Source organism: Pteropus vampyrus, unplaced genomic scaffold (genome assembly GCF_000151845.1).
Source record: "Pteropus vampyrus isolate Shadow unplaced genomic scaffold, Pvam_2.0 Scaffold528, whole genome shotgun sequence".
Taxonomy (NCBI): domain Eukaryota; kingdom Metazoa; phylum Chordata; class Mammalia; order Chiroptera; family Pteropodidae; genus Pteropus; species Pteropus vampyrus.
In genome coordinates this window covers 1,800,930-1,826,557 of record NW_011889309.1, presented here as the reverse complement: position 1 = coordinate 1,826,557, position 25,628 = coordinate 1,800,930, and the positions used below count along the sequence as shown (strand labels likewise).

Below are 25,628 nucleotides of genomic sequence, written 5' to 3'. Positions count from 1 at the left end.
AGGATCAGAGGAGAAACTTAGGTCAACTCTTTGGGAAATTAGGACATTTAAAAGCAATCATGTATACAGAGAAAGTTAGAAGTCACACACATACCCAGATAAGATCTGTTTTAGAAAAGTTTTGAAAAGATCTTAAGTTTTCATCTCAGGCTGATCCCTAGGCTCAGAGCAACCATAGCTAATTTGTGAAGGACTGCCTTCGCACAGAGCTAGTCTGCAAAGACTGGGAAATGTGGTTATATTCTCTCTCTCTCACTCTCTCGCTCTCTCTCTGTATATATTTTGTTTATTTGTTTGCTCCTAGAAATCAAGGAAATCTATGCTAAAATATTAGCTAAATATGAGTTAAAAGAAGAGACTTAAATGAGCACATGACAAGAAATAGCTTTTCCAAAAATAGTCTGTAAAAATCTCAAAACAGACTACTATAGCCTTCAACAATTAAAAACAAAACAAAACCGAGTTATCACATTATAATCATCAAAGTTTCAATTTTCAACAGCAACAATAAAATCACAAGGCATACTAAAAAAGTACACGAAAATAGGGCTCATTCTAAGGAATAAAATAAATTGACAGAAATCATCCCTAAGGAAGCCAGATATCTTTAGACTTTACTAAAGAAAGACATTAAAACAACTATTTTAAATATGCTCAAATATGTAAAGTAAAACACATACAAAGAAATAAAAGAAATAAAGAAAGTGATATATGAACAAAATGAGAATATCAATAAATATATAAAATATAAAAAGGAGCTAAACAGAAATTCTGCAGCTGAAAAGTACAATAACTGAAATTAAAAATTCACTACAGGAGTTTAACATTATAGATGAGCAGAAGAAAAAAAATCAGTGTACTTGAATTTAGGACAATTGAAATTCTTGAGTACAAGGGGCAGTAAAAAAAAATGAAGAAAAGTGAACAAAGTCTTCTGGGACTAACATATGCATTATGGGAGTCCCAGAAAGAGAGAAAAATAGAAGTAGAAAGACTTTTTTAAAAGAATAACCTTGACCAGAAACTCTACAAATATGATGAAAGTTATGAACTTATAAACCCGAGAATCTTATTAACTCCAAGTAAAATAAACATAAAGAGATCCAGAGCAAGACATATTATAATCAAACTTGCAAAGGCCAAAGACAGAGAGAAAATCTTGAAAGCAGTAAGAAAGAAAGAAAGAGAGGAAGAAAGGAAGGAAGGAAGGAGGAAGGAAGGAAGGAAGGAAGGAAGGAAGGAAGGAAGGAAGGAAGGAAGGAAGGAAGGAAGGAAGGAAGGAAGGAAGGAAGAAGCAACTTATATATAAGCAACCCTCAATATGATTATTAGTCTATTTTTTATCAGAAATCTTGAAGGGCAGAAGGCAGAGAGATAATATATTCAAAATGTGCTGAAAGAAAAGAAACTGTCAATGAATAATCGTATATTGGCAAAACTGTCCTTAAAAATGAGGACAAAATGAAGATATTCCTGTATAAACAAAAGCAGATGATTTCATTACCACTTGACCTGCCCTCCCCTCCCCCCGTGAAATGCTAAAAAGAGTTCTTTAGTTTAAAATGAAAGGATGCTACACAGCAACTTAAAGCCATATGAAGATGTAAAGATCCCTGGCAAAGGTAAATACATGGGCAAATACAGAAGCTAGCATCATTGTCATCTTAGTTTTTAACTCTACTTTTTATTTTCTACAAGATTTAAAAGACAAATACATAAAAAGAAATCATTTGTGACATCAGTAACAAAGTGTAGGGGGAGGTAGACCTGTAAAGGAGTAGAGTTTTTGTATGGAATTGAAGCTGTTGATATCATTTCAAAATAGATTGTTATATGTAACCCCCATGGTAACCACAAAGAAAATACACAAAAGGACATGAGAAGGGTATCAAAATATTGTATTGCAAACTATCAACTAAACACAAAAGAAAGCAGTAATGGAGTAAATGAGGGACCAAAAAATTTATAAGACATATAGAAATCAAATCAAATGACAAATTTAAGTCTTTTCTTATCAATAAGTACTTTACTGTAAATACATTAAACTCCTCAATAAAAAGATGTAGATTACCAGAATGAATAAACAAACAAACAAACAAAAGAGTCCAATTATATTCTCTTAAAGAGACTCACTTTAGGTCTAAGGACACACATAGGTTAAAAGGAAAAAAGAGAGCAAGAGTGACTATAGTAATATTGGACAAAAAAGATACTAAGTTCAAAACTATTATAAAAGATAAATAAGGATATTATGCATTACTAAAAGGATCAATTCACCAAGAAGATAAAACAATTATAAATATGTATGCACTAAATACCAAAGCTCTAAATATGTGAAAAAATATTTACTGAATTGAAAGGAGAAATAAACAGCTCTATGGTAAAAGTAGGTGGCTTCAGCATCCCACTTTCAATAGTGTATAAACAAACAAACAAAAAAAAATACTGTCAGTCCATAGTCCATTCAGGCTGCTGTAACAGAATACAATAAACTGGGCAGCATATAAACAATGGAAATTTATTTCTCACAATTCTAAAAGCTTGAAAGTTCAAGATCAAGGCACTGGCAGATTTGATGTCTGGTAAGTTGCTGCTTCCTTTTTCATAGACGGTCATTTTCTCTCTGTGCCTTTATATGGTGAAAAGAGAAAGGGAGCTCTCTGGGATCTCTTTTTTAAAGGCACATATCTTATTCCTGAGAGCTCTACCCTCATGACCTAATCACCTTCCAAAAGCCCCACCTCCTAATATCATCACATTGGGGCATAGGATTTCAATATATGAATTTTAGGGGAACATGAACATTCAGCCCACTACAGAAACAGAGGTTTTAAACCACACCATAGACAAATAGGACCTAATGGACATATAAAAAACACTCTACCCAACATCAGCAAAATACACATTTTTCTCAAGTACACATGTAACATTCTCCAGAATAGATCATATATTAAGCCATAACATAAATCTTAATATATTTTAAAATATTGAAATTGTCCAAAGTATCTTTTCCTATCACCATGGAATAAAACTAGAAACCAGTAGCAGAAGGAAAACTGGGAAATTTATAACTATGTAGAAATTAAATAACATATTTAAACAATCAATGAATTAAGCATAAATCACAAGGGAAATTAGAAAATAGAAACAAAATTATATGATACCAAAAATTATGAGATGTAGTGAAAGTAGTGCTAAAAGAGAAATTTATATCTATAAATGCTTGCATCAAAAAAAAAAAATCTCAAATCAATAACCTAACTTTACTCCTTAAGGAACTAGAAAAAAATTAAATTAAATTAAATCCAAATCTACGAAAAGGAAGGAAATAATAAGGATTAGAGCAAAGATAAATAAAATAGAAAATAGAAAAATAGAAATCATTAGTGAGATCAAGAAGTGGTTCTTCAAAAAGATAAACAAAATTTACAAAACTTTAGCTAGTTTAAGAAAAAATGAGTGATGACTCATATAACTAAAACTAGAAATAAAAAGGAGACATTACAACTGATATCACAGCAATGCATAAGCTCATAAGAAACTGCTAGGTACAACTGTATGCCAACACGTGGATGCCGACACATAGACAAATTCATAGACATTTATTGCCTACTGAGACTGAACAATGAAGAAACGAAAAATGTAGAGAGACCTATAACTAATAAGATGACTAAATTAATAATAAAAAACCTACCAACAAAGAAAAACCCAGACAAAATAGTCTTTAAAGCAATACACATTACTAGAGAAAAATGGGATATTTCATAATAAGAGAAAGTTAAATTTATCAGAAAGAGAATACAGTTTTAAATTGGCATGTGTCTCATAACATAGTATCAAAATCATGCATCAAAAATTTTCAAAGCTACAAGGAAAAACAAATTCATCTATAGTCAAAGTCAGAAATTATAGCATACTTTTCTCAGTAACTAATACAAGCAATCGATCTGCTTGTAACAACTGTTAGAAATACAATTTGTAACAAAAAAATCAAGCAGAATATAGAAAGATCGAACAACACAATTAACAAACTTGGTCTAATTGCTTATATAGAACTTTGAATTTAATAACTGTAGTATATATATTCTTTTCAAACATTCACAAAAACTTCATCTCAAATTCATCATACACTGAGACATAAAGCAAGCAAAGCTTGATAATTTCCAAAGTATCGATATTCTAGGGATTGTGTTCTCTGACCACAATTTAATTAAACCAGAAATTAATTTCAAAATCCCTTTAAAATCTCCATACATTTGAAAATTAAATAACGCATAGGTCACAAAAGAAATCACGAGTGTTATTTGTGTACCCTTATCCTTTGTATATTGATATTCTAACCCCAAATAAAATGGTATTTGGAATGGAGGTGGGCCTTTGAGAGATAATTAGTTTAAATGAGGTAATGAGATGGAGCCCCCAGGATAGGATAAGTGTCCATATGCGGAAAGAGATTATAGCTTGTTCTTTTGCCACATGAGGATACAGCAAGAAAGCAGCTATCTATAAGCCAAAACTCTCTCCACACACCAGATCTGCCAGTGCATTGATCTTGGACTTCCCAGATAACAGAACTGTGTGAAATAAATATTTGATGTTTAAGTCATTCAGTCTATAGTATTTTTGCTATAGCTCGAACTAAGACAACAAGCAAAATTTGAACTAAAGAAAAGTAAAAGCACAACTTATCAACATTTGTGGGATACAGTGAAAGCAGTGCTCAGAAATAAATTTGTAGCTTTGAATGCCTGTATTAGAAAAGAAGAAAGATCTAAAATCAATAATCTAAGCTTCCATCTTAGGAAACTAGAAAAAAAAAAGAGCAAATTAAATCTAAACTAAGCATGCATAAATAGATAGATAGATAGATAGATAGATAGATAGATAGATAGATAGATAGATAGATAGATAGATAGATAGATAATTAGACTAGGAATCAATGAAATTGAAAATGGAAATAGAGAAAATTGATAAAACCAAAAACTTGTTCTTTGAAAACTTCAACAAAATTGACAAGCCTCTAATCAGGCTAAGAATAAAAGAAAAAAGACACAAATTACAAAAATCAGAAACAAAAGAAGGGACATCATTATAGACCCTATAGACAAGAAAAGGATAATAAAAATATCATGAACAATTCTATGCTCACAAATTTGATAACCTAGATAAAATGAACCAGTTCCATGAAAGACACAATCTTCCATAATTCATGCAGGAGGAAATAGACAATCTGAATAGCCTTACATCTATTAAAGAAATTGAATTAATCATTAATAGTATTCCAAAAGAAAAAGCACCAGGCTTAGATGAGTTCTCTGATGAATTCTACCAAACATCTAAGGAAGAAATTATACCAATTCTTGATCATTTCTTCCAGAAGATAAAGACAGAAGTACTTCCTGACTTATTCTGAGGCCAGCATTACCTTAATACCAAAACCAAAGATTACAAGATAATAAAATTTTAGACCAATATTTCTAATGAATATAGGTACAAAAATCCTCAATGAAATATTAGCAAATCTAATCCAATAATGTATGAAAATGAATATATACCAAGACCAAGTGGGGTTATTACAACTACACTAGGCTGGTTCGGTATTCAAGAATCAATGTAATTTTCATTGTGCATTTCTTTCATTTCCTTGGTTCCTGAGTATTTTACTGTTTTTGATGCTACTGTGAATGAGAGTTTTCTTTATTTCTTTTTTCAGATATTTCATTGTTAGTGTATAAAAATATACCTGATTTCTGTATGTTGATTTTGTATCCTGAAACTTTACTGAATTTGTTAACTAGTTCCAACCATATTTTTGGTTGAGTCTAGGATTTTCTATGTATAAGACCATATCATCTACAAATAATGATAATTTTGCTTCTTCATTTCTGATGTTAATTCTTTTATTTCTTTATTTTGAGTGATTGTGTAAAATTTCCAGTTTTACACTGAAATAGATTGGTAAGAGTGGTCACCCTTGTTTTATTCCTGATCTTAGAGAAAAATCTTTCAACCTTTTACTGTGGGGAAAAGAAAGTGCTTGTGTACTGTTGGTGGTTCAGACACTATAGAAAACAGTATGGAAGTTACTCAAAAAATTAACTCAGGATTCAAATCCATATGATCCGGCAATCCTAATGTAGGGAGGAGGCGAGAAAATTAAAAATGTTAATCAAGGCACCTTCAGAGACTGTGATATGCAGGTCAGTCCTGCAGCCAGGCCAGAAAGACACCTTCTGAAAGAAGAAATATTTCTACTGGGATTGCTAACAACTCATTCCCCACATCTGTGAAGGGGAAACAGGAACCAAGAGTCATTCCCTGTGGCTAACCAGGGGGAGCCTATGGATTAAAGACTGGGAACTACCAGCAGGCCTTTCACTCTACATATTCTTACCTTTTTACTCTTTCCCTCCCTCACTGTATGTCCATATCAAAAGAAATTGGAACTAAAGAATGACATAAAAACTGAATTCCCTGAACACTCAAGGTCTGTCTCTCTCACCTTTTCTGTCTCTTTCATTGTCCTTGTCCCTCTCTATTGTCACTGTCTGTCAGTGCCTTTACTCTGTCCCTCACACTGTCCCTCTCACTCTGCCTCTGAGAGGAGACCACACTCTGTATGTGGAGTGTTACCCCTTTTCTAATAAACTTTCCTTTTGACTCTAACTTTGGTGTGTGCATTGAATTCTTTCTTCGCTCTCTGCCAAAGGACCCTCTTATCTCAATGCAAGGCTTGGTCTCCCCCTGCACTGGGAAATTTCCTCTATCCTGCATCAATCCTACTTCTCAAGAAATGAAAACAGAATATCAAAAAGATATCTGCACTCCCATGTTTATTACAGCATTCTTCGCGATAGTCAAGATACAAAAACAACCTAAGTGTCCATCAACAGATGAATGGATAAAGAAGATGTGATAAATACACACACACAAAAATTTTATTCAGCCAGGAGAAAGAAGGGAATCCTGCAATTTACAACAACATAAATGGACCTTGAGGGTACTATGCTCAATGAGTTAAGAAAGAAATACTGTATGATATAACTTATATGGGAATCTAAAAAAGTCAAACTTGTAGAAACAGTAGAATTGTGGTTACCAGTGGCTGAGGGATGGGGGAAGTGGGGAGATGTTATTTAAGGGTACAAACTTGCAACTATAAGATGATTAAGGTCTATGGCCATGACACCCTGAACGTCTGATCTCGTCTGATATCAGAAGCTAAGCAGAGTTGGGCCTGGTTAGTACTTGGTTGGGAGACCACCTAGGAATATCAGGTGCTGTAGGCATTAAAAAAAAAGATTACGTTCTGGAGATCTAATACTTAACATAGTAGTCAACAATACTATATTATAAACTTTTAAGTTGCTAAGTGACTAGATCTTAACTGTTCTCACTGCATAAAAGAAATGCTAACTATGTGAGGTGATGGAGGTGTTAGCTAACATCATAGTGGTAATCATATTGCAATTATAAATGTATCAAATCAGCAATTACACAATGTTATATGTTAATTGCATCTCAATAAAAATCTATTAATGTAATCTATCATATCAATAGGCTAAAGAAATTAGTAAATACTTAAAACTGAATGAAAATGAAAATGCTGCATATCAAAACTATGGCAATCAACTGTGTATTGAGGCAGATGTGCAATTCTAAATGCATATTATAAAAAAAAGTTAGAAAACAGTAAATTATATCCAATAAGAGCAGATCAAAATAATAAAGATAAAAGTCAAAAATAATAAAACAAAAATATAACAGAGATTCAACAAAACCAGTAATTGATTCTTTCAGAAGACCAACAAAATTGGTGAGACTAACCAAAGAAAACATGTCATAAGTAACCATAACCTAGAAAAAAATGAGATATCACTGTAAATACTGCAGCTCTTGTTGCAGAAAAGTCAGACCGGCGAGAAACCAAGCACCACTCAGAGACCTGGAGAACTCAGGTTTATTACGCCAGTGGTCCCAGAGGATCTAGTGCTCTGAAGATCTGGGCCCCGAGCTCAGGGATAACCTTACTTTTGTAGGGATTATCTGCACAGTTACACTTGGCATGGGCCAATTGGTTAATTTGTCCTCAGGCAGTTTCAGAGAGAGGGAATTGTTATGGGTTATGGGCAGTTACAGAGCATGAGATTTTCAGACAGGAACTTAGGCAATACATCTGTTATCTAGACAGAACAAGCAAAGGGGAGGGTGAGTCTTCAGTTGATCTCCAGTTTACCCTGACCTTCAGCCTATGTGGCAAGCATGTCTACAGAAGCAGAACAAAGAACTGATTACAAGGTTAGCCATTTGAGTGGAAAATTCCTCTTTACTCTGACAAAGATAATAGAGTATTTATTATTATTATTATTATTTAGGCAAGGTAACCTTTGGTTGACCTCACAGATTGGAAGAAACTTGTCAGCTTACAATCCCTTATTTTTTTATCTTTTATACCTATAGCATCTAGTCTTCCTAGGTAGTCTCTCATCCAGGTACTAACCAGGCCTGACCCTGCTTGGCTTCTGAGATCAGATGGGATCAAGCTTGTTCAGGGTAGCATAGCCACAGACACTGACAGTCATGTCAATAATGTTGACAAAAATAAAATACAGAATCACAGAATTGCAGAATTTAAAGTGATAATGTAGCCTAAAAGTTTTCTGACTTGTTATTTCTTTGTGAATCTGATAGAATCTATAATACTTTCTCTTGAAAATACACACATATATAATATATGCATATACATAATATTTTATACATAATTTCAGTTGTTTCATCATATGTATTTCATCCAATCCAGGTTATTTGGTAGATAAAACTCTAAGGCAGAAAGAGATGAAGTGACATGGCTGGTTAGTGGAAAAAAAACAAAACAAGTATTGCAGACTCTTAATTTCTAAACCAGTCATTATTCTCTCAAATGAAGTATTTTTTTTCTCTTCATCTGTGTTCCCATCTGTGTACTGATGCTGTTCACATTGAATTCTCATATAATTCTGAACTTATCCTTTTGCCTACTTGAGAGAAGACTTTGGCTAATATGCTGACTCCCTTTTAAAATAATAGACCTTTAATTACTCTATATTACTGTTATTTGACTATATGCATTATCTTTCCAACTACATTTTAGGGATTATGGTTTCCCCAAACCACCTATCTAAATGCAAGAAATACATTCATTATAATCATTCATTGAATTAAAAGGACAAATATCTTCATGATAGAACTATAGCCTATCATAGTGTTATAGTGTTATTGGGAACCCAGATTCTGGCACCAGACTGACCTAAATATGAATTCAGCCTCGGCCATTTACTAGCTGTATGTTGCAGGGTATATCACTTAATCTGCGTCTCACTCAGTTAATCTGGTATGGTACCAAACACACTTCATAAGATTATTGTGAGGATTAAAGAAACTAATTTATGTGAAATATATTGAGCATTGTCTGGCACATAGTAAAAACTCAGAAAGTAGCTTTGATTGTTGTTATAGCATAATCAACCTTGAATTAAAACACAGTTGGAGGAACACAGACTTAGAAGCTTAGAATCAGACTGGTCAGCCAGTCCAAATGATTCAGAAAATTTTCATACATTATTCTAACAGATTCTGCCTTTGTTTAACCTATCCTAGTGACAGGGAACTCATTAAAACTGAGTGAAGCAGCTCCAGTTGTTTCAAAGTTCTTCCTTATTATCGGGTTAAATCATACAAAATTGCTGTTGATAGGTCAAAATGATTGAATTATCAATAAGTTCTAATAAAAGTGACCAGAAATTTGCTTTTCCGTAATTTCCTCTCATTTTAGTTCATCATCTACTCTCTCCTTCTATATGATATTCCTTTAGAGGTAATGTACAAGATAAACTTAGCTCCTGCCTTTGGAGAGGCTCACATGCTTGTCAAGGAGACAAGAAAATAACAATTATGTATAATTTTTAGTCTCAAGGAGATGGAAGAGGAATATTTCAAACAAAAGGCTTAGCAAAGCAAATTCCAAAGAACAGAGACATGAGGAATTGAGAGTTTAGAGCAGCATTGCCCAATAAAACTTTCTGGGATGATGAAAACATTCTATATTGGCATTGTCCAATATTATAGCACTAGCCACACACAGCTACTGAGCACCTGAAATATGGTTAGTGTCATGTGACTCAGGAAATGCAATTTTTATTTAACTTAATTTTAATTAACTTAAATTTAAATAGCCATGTGTGGCTAGTGGCTACCAGCTTAAACAGGGCAGGTACAAAATAAGAGGAGACAGGGAATCACATGATCAGATATCAGTTGTAGAAAGATAATTCTGTCTGTGTTGTGAGGACTGGAGAGGGGTGGAGACATTGACTTGTCTTTAGGAGTTTGCTCTATGAGAAGAGAGAAAGGAACAACAGAAAAGTGACTCAATGATATCTCAAAGAAACAAAGAAGTATATAACTAATTACACCCAGTGATACAAAATACTCACACACATATTTATGTACCCTGTATACAATATTTGTTCACAATAATGATCCACATTTCTTGTCTTTTTTCTTAGTTGCTCACAGGACTTCCTAAGTGTTTCAGAGTGCTCCCAAGAGTACCCAAGCTCACAGATAAATCCACCATTAAAGTATCTGAGCAGCATCCACCCTGTTCTCTCTCCTTTGTGCATATTTCACTCTGCTCTTCTCATGGTTCTTGCCACTGAGGCTATTTTTGATGGTTGTCATGTCAAAGACCCTGATGCTCCCAAAGCCATTAATTCTAAAATGCCAGAAAGACACTCTGTTCTCTGCAGGAAGAGAAAGAAAGACCCCACTTCAGCAAACTAAGCCACATTGCTTGGCTCACCCTCCTTTTGATTCTGAGATCACTTTCTTTAACCAGATTTTTCAGGCTTCCCTGCCCTAATCCCTTTAAGCCTTACTACCTATGGAGCAAGACAAAACAAAACAAAATGAGAGTAGTAAGTACCCAGGAACTACCATTGGGTCCCTCCTAAAGAATTTTGTCTCCTTGTTTCTAGGAACCAATAAATACACATACATTTACATCACAACCCCTCAGCTGTTCTCTAACACACACCACATGAAAGCACACACACCTTATGCAATAGACCTCTTTAACTCCTAACATTTAAGCTAACATAGTCATACAAAACTGAATTCTCTTCAGAATCAGCCAGCACCATCCCTATTCCATGCACATTCCTGCAAAAGAAATGGACAAAGAAATATAATAAGCAATCACAACCCAAAAGCCAGATATAATGTGTATAGAGCTGGAGCAATAGCATAGCATAATGTGAAGAGGATGGACTTGACTTTGGTGTCAGACTGACCTGGATTCAAATCTTAGCTTGGTCACTTTTACTAACTGGGGTGGTCTAGGGCAGATTACTTAACCTCTGCGAACTTCTATTTTTAAATTCATAAAATATCTACTTTGGAAATTGTAAAATTAGAAATAGCATATGGTACCAAGAAAGGGTTCAATAAACAGAAGCTACTATTACTACATTGGTACAAGAGCACCGAAAGCTCAGGGTGCCACAGACCTTGAGAAGGGGACACAGAGTAAAGGCCAGAGTGCTACCACATCCTCATGCAAAAAGCATCTTGGGATCGTATTAGATTACAGCCTAGAGATCACCTAGTGAAGACACTGAAGTCAGAGACAAGAAGTAAGTTGATCAAGGTCACAATGCAAATTAATGACAGAATCAGGACAAAATTCCAGGTCTGTCTGGAAAGGTTCAGCCCAATGCTCCTTTCTATAAGATAGCAACCTCTCAGCAGTCCAATTTCACTCTGATGTGACAATCAGTACTCCTCCTTTGCACCCAGGGCATACCCTCATGACGCGAAAGAAAAAGAGCAGGTGAAATAGGTTTCTAGTGGCTATTAGGCAGCATAGACATCCCGTCGCTATGGCAACCCAAGCTTGGTTGGGGAGGATCCACTCCTCCGGTGCCCCCTCCCATTCACGCAGCGGACGTGACACGTGCGACAGGGTCGCGTGTTGTTGTTGGGCCGTGAAAGCTGCTTCCGGGTCAATGCAGGACACAGGGCTTCTGCGGGCCGAATTGGGGACGAGGTGAAGCGTAGCGGGTCCGGGGTCGGTCGGGAGCAGGCCGGAGGCTGAACGGCGACCACGGCGGTGGCCGGGAGGGGGGAGGAGAGGCGCAGCCCGAGGAGCCGCCGCAGCAGCTCCCCGCCTCCCGGGCTGAGGGGGTGAGTGGAGCCCGGGCCTGCCGGCACCGTCGGGTTCTCGCGGCCCGAGGCGCGGAGGGCCACTGCTGCGGGGCGCAGTGTGAGCAGACACCGGGAGGATCTCGGAGCGGGACGAGGCCTGTCTGGGAGAAGGGAATGGATGGGACACCAGCCTGGGGCTCCAGGGAGAATGGGCTTCGTCTGGCCGGAACAGGAAGGGCCTGGGACTGGGAAAGAGAGTCCAGCCCTGGGTCGGAGAGCCAGACTGAGTTCCAGGGGCTTGGCAGATGGGAAGATGCCCCCTGGCTGGCGGGAGATGGAGAAGAGTCTGGGGCTGGTGGGTGGGGAAATGGGAAACTTGTCTCTGAACCACTGAATCAAATAAATAAATAAAAATTAGTAGACGTGTCCACTGGGAGGTTCGGCGTGCGGGCCTTCGTAGGCTCTGTGGACATTAGACCTGCGCCTTCCATGGGCTGCTAAAAGGATGCGGTAGTTTAGTAAAGGCTTTCGGGAGAATCATTTTGCCCCCCGCAAGGTGGGAAACGTTGAGAATAAGGGGACAGGAGTAAGATGGGACCTGGGTGGAGAGTACGCTGTCTTGGGATCGTGGAGGGGGCTTGTATAGGCTCTGTGTGGAGAGCACTGAATGGGGAGTACAGAGTTCTAGGACCTCTCCTAGAAAGACATTCTGAGAATTGATGTAGTAATTGTCTTGTCTCGGGACACAGCGATTCTGGAAGTTGGAGTTAAGGAAGTTGAACTATTTACAGTCAGTGGAGGAAGGAGGAGCTCTACTCTGAAGGTTGCTAACCTACAAGGAATTTGTTGGCACCCTCTAGGGCTGTTTGGGAAATTTTGCTAATAATCCCAGTCCAAATACCAGTTGAGCTGAGGCATGTCCCAGTTTTTCTGTGCTGCCCTGGAGTTCTTAAATTGGTTTCCAAGAGTCCAGTTTGAGCAAAGAGATTATGTGTAGGTACGGAGGACTATTGAAAACATTTAGTCTTTGGGTCTTGAGGTATTAGACCTAGATCTCCAGGATAGGTGCTTTAAAACTTTTTAAAAATTATGCTCCACAGTAACAAGCATATTAAAAAAAGAGATTTTATTAAAATATAGGTAACATACAATACTGTATTACTTTCAACTGTACACCATAGTTATTCAACATTTATATACATAAAGAAGTGATACCTTGATAAGTCCAGCAACTGTTTGACACCATACAGTGCTATCACAACATTATTGACTATGTTCCATGTGCTGTACACTGCATCTCCATGACTTACTTGTTTTATACTTGGAAGTTTGAACCTCTTATTTTCCTTCGCCTTCCCTCCTTTTTTGATTTTTCAATTACACTTAAACTTCAATACTATATCAGTTTCAGGTGTATAGCATAGTGGTTGGACATTTTTATAATTTACGAAGTGATCCCCCTGACTAGTCTAGTACCCATCTGGCACCATACAGTTATTACTGTATTATTGACTATATTCCCTATGCTGCACTTTACATCCCTATGACTATGTAATAACTACCAATTTGCATTTCTTAATCCCTTCACCTTTTTTGCCGGCCTGCCAACTCCCTCCCATCTGGCAACCCATAAGCTTGTTGCCTACATCTATGAGTCTGTTGTAAGAAGTACATTTTATATCATGAGCTAGCACATAATCCATATATGAATGAGAAGTTTCATAAAATGATATTTACCCTTATTACATGTGATGCAGTCTAATAATTTCTATTATATTCTACTCTTGTTAAAAAATCTTGACTGACTTCCATTAAATTTGTTTATGGGTCACAACTTGAATTTGAAGCACATTTCTTTGGCTGAATTGGTGTCCTCATGTTCTATGTGTCTAGAGAGAGCAAGGATGATTACAAAGACATATAGATTGTGTAGGGGGGTGGAGAACGATGGCAACCAAGTGCATTTGATTGTTTCATTTGTTTAAATATTTATAACAGCATATTTGACTGGTGTTTTGTACCATAATCTTTGATATCTTGATGTTTTTTGATCATTTGATGAAATTTTTCAAATAAGTATGGTTGCTTTAACTTTTTCTATCCTTTGCTGTATTTGAGAAATATGAGGCTTAGTTCAATGTAGTTGATTTATCTCTACAACATAGTTTAGGTAATTTTATTTTAATATTATAGTGTTGTAAATATAAATAGATTTGCTTTTCTGCTATTAAAAAAAATCCCTCAGGCTGAAACCTAAACTCTTCTTACTCTAATAATTAGTATATGATACACTTCTACATGATTAAAGGTATATATTCATGGCTTTGGTATATATATTTAAACTTAATCATAAACTTAAGTATAACTTTGAGTCAGTTAACATCTTAATTCTCCCCACAAAAATGTTGTTTTCATCAGTTTACAAAATAGGTAAGGTCCTTATATGAATAGTATTATAATAAATATTAATGAGGGTTGGTGAACTAATGGAGAGGCCTACATGTATTGCTATGTTAAAAGTCCTTTTTAAAGTTGTCACACAGCCTATTGATATAGGATGTTGAGTGTCAAATGATTTGTAGGATAAATATTTAAAACCAGTTTAATAGTGTTAATTTTTGTTGAGGATGCTTTCATATTATTTGGAACATGAAATTTAAAGCCAGAGCCATCAGGAAAGGATCGCTCAAATTAAACTTCACCAGTAGGACCACATTCTTGATTAGATGCCTTATAAAAGCATTCTTTTCGTCTTCAAACTTTGTGTGTTGTGAAATATGTTTCTTACCTTTAACTATCTATTGACTATATCTTAGTTATTGATGAGAGGGCTATGTTGGCATGTATCAGCCATCTTTTAAAATTTATCATTAGTCAGGTAAATATTTAAAATATTTAAAATACTTAGCTTTAACGAATGTTTAAAAGTTTTTTTTTGTGGTAAGTCTTTGAAACATTAAGGAAGATTCTCATTAATTTCATTTCTTTTTCTGAGAATTATGTATACTATCAATAAACAGTTGTGGAGCATTTACCCTGAGTGATCGTGTGTACTTTTTTATAGTTTTCTTTTTAATCTCAGACTCTTAAATATGGCTCTTTTCCTCTTCTAATTTTTTGCTTCCAGAGTGCTGTGGGTTGGAAATTAGATGCTTACATTTGTTAGAAATTTGTGTAAAATGAGATTGTGTAGCTCTGAATAATGTTCATATATATATATACACACATATATATGTATGTATTATATATATAATATGTAAATTATTAGAGTTTTTTAGTATATGAACTTTGTAACATATATTTTGATTACTCAGAGGCTTATTTGCTGTGTTTTAAATAAGTGAACTCTATATTTTGTGCCTAGTTAGCTATGTAAGAAAAAGTTCTAAAAAGTAACAAGCTGATAATGATACAATTTCGGATTTAAGAGGTGAAGAAATCATTTAGCTGTGATTGTTGCAATTTAGTCATTAAGAGTTACCATTCCTCCCTTTTCTAATTTTTTACTACCCTTTTCTGACTCTTATTTCTTTGAGATTAGAATGCTAACCAGCCTAACTATATTTCTTTGGTCTGTTATTCTTGTTCTGCTTGATCTTGCTTAGCTTCATCAGCATTCTCTTCCAAAGACTATTGCTGTCATTTATTATTTTCTTCCTCAAAACCATTAGTAACTTCACAGTGCCAGCACTGAATAAAGACCATACTGTTCAGGTTGACATCGAGGGCATTCCACAGCCTCTGCTTTGTTTTCTGACATTATTTTTCCATTCCTAAATGCAGATGCTCTCCTTGCCAAGCAGTCTACTCATCCTACTCTCCTTTGGATGTAACGCTATTCCTGAAAGTCTGCAGGAAACATGTTTCCTTTTTTCATGAAATACTACTCATCTTCATATCATTACAGATTACCCTTCTTCCTCTAAGTCTTTCTTGCCTGGATTGTCTATATTGCTTATCCTGAATTGCTGTGTGTTGTTTGTATACTTTGTTTTTATCGCCTTTAGATTGTAAATTTATAGAGGACAGGAAGATCAAATATCCTTGAATCTCCAGGACAACTAGCACAGGGTGTAATTCATGGACAAAGTGAATCAAAATTGACCGAATGTATGGTTAAAATTGCAGGTCTCTGAAAATTCCACCCTAGATTTACTGAATTAAAATCTAGGAATCTGCCTATGTGATTCTTCTATACAATAAAATTTAAGAATCACTGAGCTAGCCTGATACTTTAAATTACAATAGGTACATACATGTAATTTTTGAGCAAATTATGTCAATGAATTGAGCAATATTACTTCAGCAGGTAGTTTAATTTTAGGGCTTTGGAGTCAGGCAACCTAGATTTGAATCCTGTCTTTCACTCACTAGCCATCCGACTATAACATCTTTGCTTTAGTTTTTCAATCTGTTAAATGAGATTAATAATAGTACCCCTCATATGTGTGTTGTAAGAATTGAATGGAGAACACATGTAAAACAACATAATACAAGGCACATAGTAAACTCAGATTTTATCTGCTGTTGTAACCATGATCAGCATGATAGCAATGGTCATCGAAGTAATGAAAAGCGGTGAGAATAGGTTCCATGTTAGTCATTATTAATAAGCAAATTACTCATGGTTAACAGTGGACCTGTATGGTGTTTAGAGCCATAAAGATGTTTTGCCTCCTTTAGAAGTATTCGTTTCAAATTAACTTGTTAAATTTTCTTCTCCTTCATCTTCCCATTGCCTGAAGAATAAAGTGCAGATTTTTAAACAGAAGACCATAACCTCTTGCTATCTGGTCCTGCCAGCCCATCTTTATCTTCCAGCCCTATACTCTATACACTCTATAGCAAAGATACTACATTGATTTTTCACTTTTATTTATTTGAGCCTTTACATGTACTTTGTTTTTTATTAAAGGAAATCCTGTGGCCCTCTTTTGCGACTCAATTTTATGTGTGGCCGACTTCCTTAGTGAAGAGAATCTCTTGGTGTTCTCAGTGCTATGTCCATTCTTATATGTTACCATTGTGTATATTTGTCTCCTTTTGGAGAAAAAAGGATTTAGTCTTGGCATATATTCTTTGTACATTTCAAGTAAGTAGTCCACCTCTGTTAGAGGCTGACGGTGTTTGGTTATTTGACTCATCTAAGCTCTCTCATTTGTTTGGACTTTTCTACTTTCAGCTTTCATCATAATAACAACAATTTACTGGCCACTTATTACACTCCAGGCACAGCTAGATGCTTTGAAAACTTTCATAGATACCCTATGAAATAGCTATTAATAGCTCCATTTTACAAATGAGAAAGTAGGCATAGAGGCAAGTAACTTGCTCAAATTTCAGTGCACATTCATAATTGAACTCAGGCCTACTGAAGGTCATGCTCTTAATCACAGTGCTCTTCTAAAAACAGGTGATTTAAGCAGATGGCACACTGCCAAAATTTAGGATTGTGTGCCTATGTGAAATTTTCCCTACTAATTCACTAATGGGCCTCAGGAATGTGACCTCTTACTAGTACTATTGAGAAAATGGTTATTTAAAATGATCGGATCAATGCTTTTCTAGTGATTTTCAAAATTTTTTTTCCATCTGTCATACTCTTGATTGGTATATTTGATTTTCATTTCACTGCCAGAATATATTTATTTTTTTCAAAATAAAATTCACTTTTTCACTTATCCAAAACAAGTATTTGTTGCCATGTGCAAGACACTGCTCCATGTAACACTGGACTAGACTGACAAATCCGTGCTTTTATGGGACTAGGTTCTGGGGGAGAGGGACTCTAAAACCAGCTCTAAACTCACAATTCGTGATTAGTGCTGTAAAAATGGAAGAGTAGGAAGTGATTGATGGTGGCAGTGGTGCTATTTTTTATGAGGTGGTCAGAGGCAGCCTCATTGAGAAAGTAATATTTGTGTTTAAATTTATTTGAGGCTAAAATGCTGAGGTGAAGCCAGCTAATCCAAGAGCCAGGAAAGGGGCATTCTCATGAATGCGTTAAGAGGGAGAATTAGCTTGGCTGTTTTGAGAGGTAGAAAGCCATGCAGGCTGAAACCTAGTGGGCTTAGGAAAAGGGTGGAAGAGATAAAGTTATGAATAACACAGTTTATCCAATTTCCTGTTTTGGATGAAAGGGTCTTTTTTCCACCAGGATTTTCATAATTTCAAAAAATACTGTTGTGCACATTCTTTACTTGTCTCCTGGTGCACCTGAACAAGTTTCTATAGAGTTTACACCAAGAAGTAGAATTGCTGTATCACAGGGTATGGGCATCTTTAACTTCACTAGACAGTGATAAATTGTTTTACAAGGTATTTGTATTAATGTATACCAAAGTATTTGTCCTCCCACACAGTGGAAGAGTTCATACTCTTCCACAGTTTCTCCAGTTTTTAAATTTTGCTAATTTATACAAAATGGCATTTCTTTGTGATTTTGATTTTTGTTTCTGAATATTATTGAACTTGAACATCTTTTACACATTTATTAATCATTCGAATTTTATCTTTCATTAAATACTTGTTCATGTCAATTTTTCTATTGGGTTGTTTGCCTTTTATTTATTGTTTTTAGGAGTTACATGTGTTGCAAGTATCTTTTCCAGTTTCTGGCTTGTTTTTTTAAGTGTATAATGTCTTTTCATGATCAAAAGTTTTTTATTTTTATCAACTTTTCCTTTATGCATTCTTTTTATGTTTTATGAAATATTTCCTTAAATCAGGATCTTAAAGCTCTTTTTCCATTTTCTTCTCATGAAGATGAAGTTTGTCTTTCACATTTTATCTGGAGCTGAGTATTTCTATATTGGGAGGTAAAGATTCACTTTCATTTTTCCCAAATCAATATTCACTTGTCCTGAGACCGGTTATTGAATAGTTTAACCTTTTCCTATTGATCTCTATGCTATTTCTTGCCTTATTTACATAGGCCTGTTTCTGGGCTGTCTTTTCTATTTAATTGTTCTATTCCACCAGCCCCAGAGTTTTTTTCTTTAGCAAAGTATAGTAGGTTCTTATTCATGGTACTTTTGGAAAGTTGCCATGAACACTGAATTAGTGAAGCTGGAACCATTGCTTCTAGGGGAAATACAGAGTTAGGTTCCTGCCAGTCTCTGGTCACAACACTTTTGTGAATCGATAAATCCATACCTGGTTTTATATGTGTTTCCATTTGAAGACACCTTATTCAATATATAGTCTTGATTCATTAAGTTTGAATTGATAGTGAACAACACTATAGTTAGTGCCTGAATAAACTTTATCCCACAAGTATTTTCTCCATGAGGCACATCACAGCCTTCTTGTGCTTAGGAACTAGGCAGCACTTTAGCACTGCACTACATTTCAATAGTTAAATCAACACATATACACAAAAAGCATAAAAATATGAAAAACATCGCCCTAAGTAGATTGTGAAAAGGACACTTGTTTACAGTATGAGAGCTGAAACAAGAAGGCATAATGCCACCTTGTTTTACTTCAGCTGGAAATGTGCACATTGGGTGACTCACTTTTTGTTGCTCTGTGAGTATCTGCAAGTGACTCCAAGTATTAAAGTGAAAATACTCCAAATATTGTTTTTTGTGTTGCAACAAATTTTAGTGAGTAGGCGAATTTGCAAATAAGGAATTCACTAATAATGAGGCTGGAGTGTTCTATGAAATCTTTGGCAAGACACAGTTTTTCAGGAAACTTAACTTTAGCACTTTCTCTTCCCAGTCATACTAATACACATCTTTATAACATTTTATTTTAAAGAGGAACACAACGCAACTCTCAAATACTAAGTTCTGATTGACAGGTGCCATTATCTTAATAAAGAAACTTCTTTTTTGAGAATATTTTATATTTGTAATCATGATATTGTTATTTAGATTATAGGTAAATGAGCAAATAATTTTAAGAAAGAATTGCAACTCTTAAAATGTTGAAAACAAGTATATGTTATTAAACCCTTATTATTTTGACTCATTAGGATTACATTTTCTCATAGGCACTATTTATAACTTAAGGCATAATTTTGTAAAGTCAAGTACCCTTTGGAGATTGTAATTTAAATGTTAACCTTATTAGTTCCTCCCCCATTAGAGACATTTCTCCATGTGAACATTAGTAAAGGAGTCCAAGAAAAATATAAATAAAAAATGTTTACATAATAAATCAAATTTCCCACAAAATGCACTTAGTGAGACTTGACAAATTTATCCCTTACTCAGTGTTTAAGATCCTTAAGTGAATTGTTGGCATTAATTTGGTAGAGTAAGAACCAGAAATTTTGGACTTGACCTATATTCATCTTTTTTCATATAGCATATGTTATTTATTCATTAATTTTTTGAAATATTTTTATTGTGGTAAAATATATATAACAAAGTGTACCATTTTAACCATTTTTAAGTGTACAGTTGAGTGGCATTAAGTACATTCACATTGTTGTACAACCATCACCACTATCCATCTCCAGAATTTTTCATGTTCTCAAACTGAAACTGTGTACTCATAAATTGGTAACTTCCCATTTCCCCCTCTCCCTAGCCCATCATTCTACTTTCTGTCTCTTATGAATTTGAGTACTCTAGATACCTCATATAAATGGAATATACAATATTTGTTCTTTTGTATTTGGCTTATTTCACTTAGCATTGTCTTCAAGATTCATCCATGTTGTAAAATTTTCTCCCTTTTCAAAGCTGAATAATATTCCATTGTATGAAATATTTTGTTTATCCATTAATTTTTACATTTTTTTTCCCCACCTTTTTGCTGTTGTGAATAATGCTGCTGTGAACATTGGTGTAGAAATATCTATTCAGGTTTCCGCTTTCAATTCTTTTGGCATATACTCAGAAGTGTGATTGCTGGATCATATGGTAATTCTATGTTTAATTTTTTGAAGAACTGCCATTCTGTTTTCCACAGCAGCTATATCATTTTACATTCTCACTAGCAATGCATATGTATTCATCTTCAGTTACTGAAAAGTGCCTGTTGTTTTGAAGTATGGCGTTAAGTTATTAACTCTTGCATATGAAATGTATCATATGGATACCAAAATCACATATTCAATATTAAATCTATTGTGGCTGTAGGTTTAGCAGAAGAATATAGCTCATGCTAGGTAGCAAGTATTTCTAACTCTGCTAGTGATTCATTACTTTATCATGTCATCTTATTTTTGGAATCCCCATAGATATAATTATGTGTTTTAGTGGTAGCTATGAAGGATTTTTGTTTATAAGTACTCCGACCTCAGTTTATTAATAAACCTTTTCATGTTTCATAAAATACATTTGATATACACAATCAGAATTGATTAGAAAATTCATTGATTAGTACCTTTACTGAGTGCCAATTAAGTGCAAATTTCCAGTCTGTGACTGCTACAAAGAAGCATTATGATTTTTTTGGTCCTTACCCTCAAGAGCTATACAGTCTAAACAGACGTAAACACATGAAAATCACATCTCTATGCATGAGTAGTATAATGCATAATAGTAGTATACAGGACAAAAATGAAAAGATGCTATGCTAATACATAATTGATTAATTGCCCACTGAATGGTTTAGACAATAGATACCACGAGCTCAGCTCAATGCAAATCAATAATTATGGCAGGAGGTATCTGAAAAGGCTCCATCTCTGAAGTATATTCTGAGTTGGGTATTGAAGAGAAGGGAAGACCTTCCAATTAAGGAGGAATGACATAAATGTCAGACATTTTTACTGTCTGAATCATTAATTAGTATTAATTAGCATAGTCCTAGGACCAAAAAAATTAGGTCAAGTCTAATTACTGAAAACTGCAAGCCCCCCAGCCCTGCATTAATGCTACCATGCTTACTGGGTGGTGATGGTAATAGTAATAGTAGATAGTAGCAGTAGCAGTAGAAGTAATAGTAAGTTTATAATAAGTGCATTCTATGTACCAGGTACTGTGCTAAACATTTTTTACCCATGTCATCATCTTCGGCACACTGTAATCTAGGAGTTAGGGGCTATCTGTTACCCCTTTTTACGGACAAAGCTTAGAGAACTGAAGTAATTTGCCCACAGTCACACAGAGTAGTGGAGTCAGTCATGATTTATATCCAGGCAGTTTGTTCTAGAACCAGTACTTATTATCAGCAGACAGTACTGCCACAAGGCAATGCCATAGTAGCACTAAATGTGGAAGGAGCTAGTGAATTTTTTTAATGACCTGTAAAATTTTGCAAACTCTGTGTGGTTGATGTTTAGTATTCTGGCAATCCTTGGTTTCGAACCAGGGATTGTAAACTCCTAAAGGGCTGTGGGATGATAAACTAGTAGTTTGTTTGTAATGGGACCTTGTTTCAACTTAGTAGTTTCTGTTGGTGCTCATGAATAGAGATAGTGGGGCAATCTGTTCTGTAAACAGCTGAGTAATGAATGACCTTAAACTTGTATATTCACAACTGAGAGGTAGCTTGCAATTTTCTTCTGATGAAAAACTAATCCATTCAAGAAACTAATATTCATTGATTTGGGGCAGGAAGGAGAAGTGGAAAATAATTTTTCCTCTGATGACTAGACCATTCAGCACTGCTGCTTAGTTTTGTTGTTCAGTTACATTGATGTGGTTACGAGAGGTATTTTGGGTGTAATAGTTTTCATATATTTTTATACGTTGTATTTCTATGATCTGCGTGTAATGCCAAAAATTGTTGACATGAAATATATAGTAAAGACAGCATGGCTCAACAGATTAGGGATACAGAAAATATGACTTAGCATGTTGGTCGGGCCATAGAAACCTGAGTAAGTCACCTCAGTTTCATGTCCTGAAAGTAGAGATGTGGCAGTTTGTTTCAGAAGATGGTTATGGAAAATTACTAGGCTTTAAAATGATTATTAATCTCAGTGTGGGGACACTTGGTTTATGGGGAACATCGATTTGAGAGTAAATGTGTCTACTTCTGAATTTTGAGTAAGTGTAACATTAAAACTTTGTGATTTATCCCAAATTGAATCTAGGCTAGAGAAAGGGTGGGGATGTATGCAAATTATGAAGGATGGGAGATAAAGGTAGAATTCGCTTTGGAAGCTATTGAAATAAAGGGTATAGAGAATGTTAAACTTTTTTGTTGTTTTTGCTGAAAGTTTATGGAAGTGTTTTTCTATATTTTAGGATGCCTAATTTAATAGAGATATAGACAATTGGTTTAGGCCAACATTTCTGGACAATAAGAAGCCGTGGAAATCAAGGAAGAAGTGCTTAAAAATATTTGCACACAAATGACTTTAGCCTAAACAGTAATATTTTCTTGATTTTTGTTCCCTCTCAAATACTTTCTCATCAAAATCTTAAAATTATTTGACTAGCACTTTTGGATCAGAAATTCCAAGTGCTATATAGACTATGAACATGCAAGTTAGTCATATTTGCAAATGTGCAGTTGTAGATGAGAAAACTTTGTCTCTTTTTAAATGTGCCATGTATGAAGTATAGTTCTTTAGTAGAAAATACATACATTTCTGAGGCTGTACACATTGATAGCAGAGTCACATATTTAGACATCAAGCATTTGAGTTAGATATTTTAATGTCTGTGGTGATTTTAAAGAGACACATAGTGCTGTGATAAGTGAAGAAGATAGCAGTGCTTTACTAATAGCATAATTCAAAGACTAAGCAGGAGTCTGAATTCACATTTCATTTGGCAGTATGGGATTTTTTTTAACCTTGAAAAGTTGATGTGTCACATTATTACTCTTGGATGTAGTTCAGTATACAGTTGAGAAAGAGACTTTGAGAAATAGGGTGGTTCCTAGTAGGGTGCGAAATCATAGTTGCATGGTGTGTCATGATAATGGATTTATCAGCTACACTCAAATTTTGCACTTAGAATGTGTAGGGTAAATTTGTGAATTGGTGAACTATAATTCTACCGAATAGTTCTGAAAGTTTATTAGAATTAGTTTATTTTCCTTTCTTTTCATCCCAAGGAGGCATCTACTTAGGTATATTAGATAATATTCGGGGGAGAGAATTGCAGGTTTACATACTTTATGATAAATGAAATTAGGAGCGTCGTACAGAGTGAGACTGTCTAGCCCAATTATATGGACTTGGACAATGTCTCTGAAGTGTTTTTGTGGGAGAGATAACTGTCATTCATGACTTTAGCTGCAAAAGCTTGTTAATGGAATACTCTAAACCTTAAAAATGATTATGCAGATAAATATTAATATAGAAACTTTTTCATGAGCTATTTAAGGAAAATATAGGTTACAAAACTATGTATCTAAAGTAATTTAATCCTTGTGTAAAACAAATATACATGCATAGCATGGGGAAATGGTCTGAAAAAAATATGTATCATAAGTTGCATCCTCAGGCTTAATCTACTTGCTATATCTGTTGACCAAAGTTTCTGGGTATGGCTGTGGCTCCAAATATGCTTCCAATATGAAAAGCTTTTGGTAACACTTATTTACATGCTTAGCTTAGCTAATAAAAAGGGAAACCATATCTACATGGAAACTACATAGTGTTACAGTTGGGTTTTTTTTTTGCTTATTTTTAATTAGACAGTAAAAAACTTCAGAATGTATATCACTTGTATTTTTTAAAGCAGTTATTTAAAAATACCTTATTAATACAGCTTTATTCGTTCATTTATTTAATCTTTCATAGTGAGAAAAATGTAACACACATATACTCTCCTAGAGTAATTATGTCTTATTGGGGTATACTTATGGTGAGGATCAGAAAGATTTAGAAAACAAAATTAACAAACTGAAGCCCCAGCTACCTAAAATGTCCAAGAATCTGGCAAGGTTTGGTATAGTGGGTATCTTTCAAAAAAGGAAACTTTCCAGGGGTGAGGTTGAGTCCACAAAGCAAAAGCTAAATGGGCTTTAAAAATAATAATTAAAAAAAGTTGCAAAAATTGAGAAAGCTAGTAATCTCAAGAGATTCTTTGATACTAGCCAGAAGATTTTCTTCCTTAAACTTCTTTTGTTATATATTATTGACCACCTGTACCGTCCCCCCAAAAAAACTCAATCTATAAATTTTAAGACTAAAATTTAGTCTTAAAAAAAAGAACAAGATATAACAACTCTCTCTCTGAACACTTGGTTTTTCTTCATCAACTGTCCCATCTTTTTTGCTTTCATCTAAGCTCCTCATATGTATGTCTTCACTTACTAACTCCGTATGCTATGGTTTCTACTCCCTTATACTGAAAATATTTTCCCAGGGTGAACAAATTCCTAACTGCCTAATCCTTTAGACATTTTAAAATTCTCATAATTTTATGGAGATTCTCATGTTGATAGTCTATACATAAAGATCGGTAACCCCCATCCTTGCACTGTATTCATGGCGATTTATCAAAATTTTTTTTACTCTTATCTCTACAAGGTAAAGTTGAACCTGAGCAGTCACTCATAAGCTGACTCTACCATCCATCCAC

At 34.9% G+C, this 25,628-nt stretch overlaps 1 protein-coding gene and 2 pseudogenes across 3 annotated transcripts in view; 2 read left to right on the top strand and 1 right to left on the bottom strand.

The window, feature by feature from the left end:
- The first annotated feature begins 7,172 nt into the window (after positions 1 to 7,172).
- Positions 7,173 to 7,289, top strand: LOC111733137 (annotated as a pseudogene).
- A 1,162-nt stretch (positions 7,290 to 8,451) lies between these two features.
- On the bottom strand, positions 8,452 to 8,570 carry LOC111733130 (annotated as a pseudogene).
- Positions 8,571 to 11,992: 3,422 nt separating this feature from the next.
- The window catches only part of TBCEL (tubulin folding cofactor E like), a 71,054-nt gene continuing 57,418 nt past the window's right edge, over positions 11,993 to 25,628 (top strand). For 2 of the 3 annotated variants that reach the window (XM_023525115.1, XM_011383589.2), the window contains exon 1: positions 12,031 to 12,222. The gene's annotated coding sequence lies outside the window, so the exon portion shown is untranslated. Of the gene's footprint in view, positions 12,223 to 25,628 lie in introns of all 3 variants that reach the window. The other variant, XM_011383590.2, reaches the window with a different exon arrangement.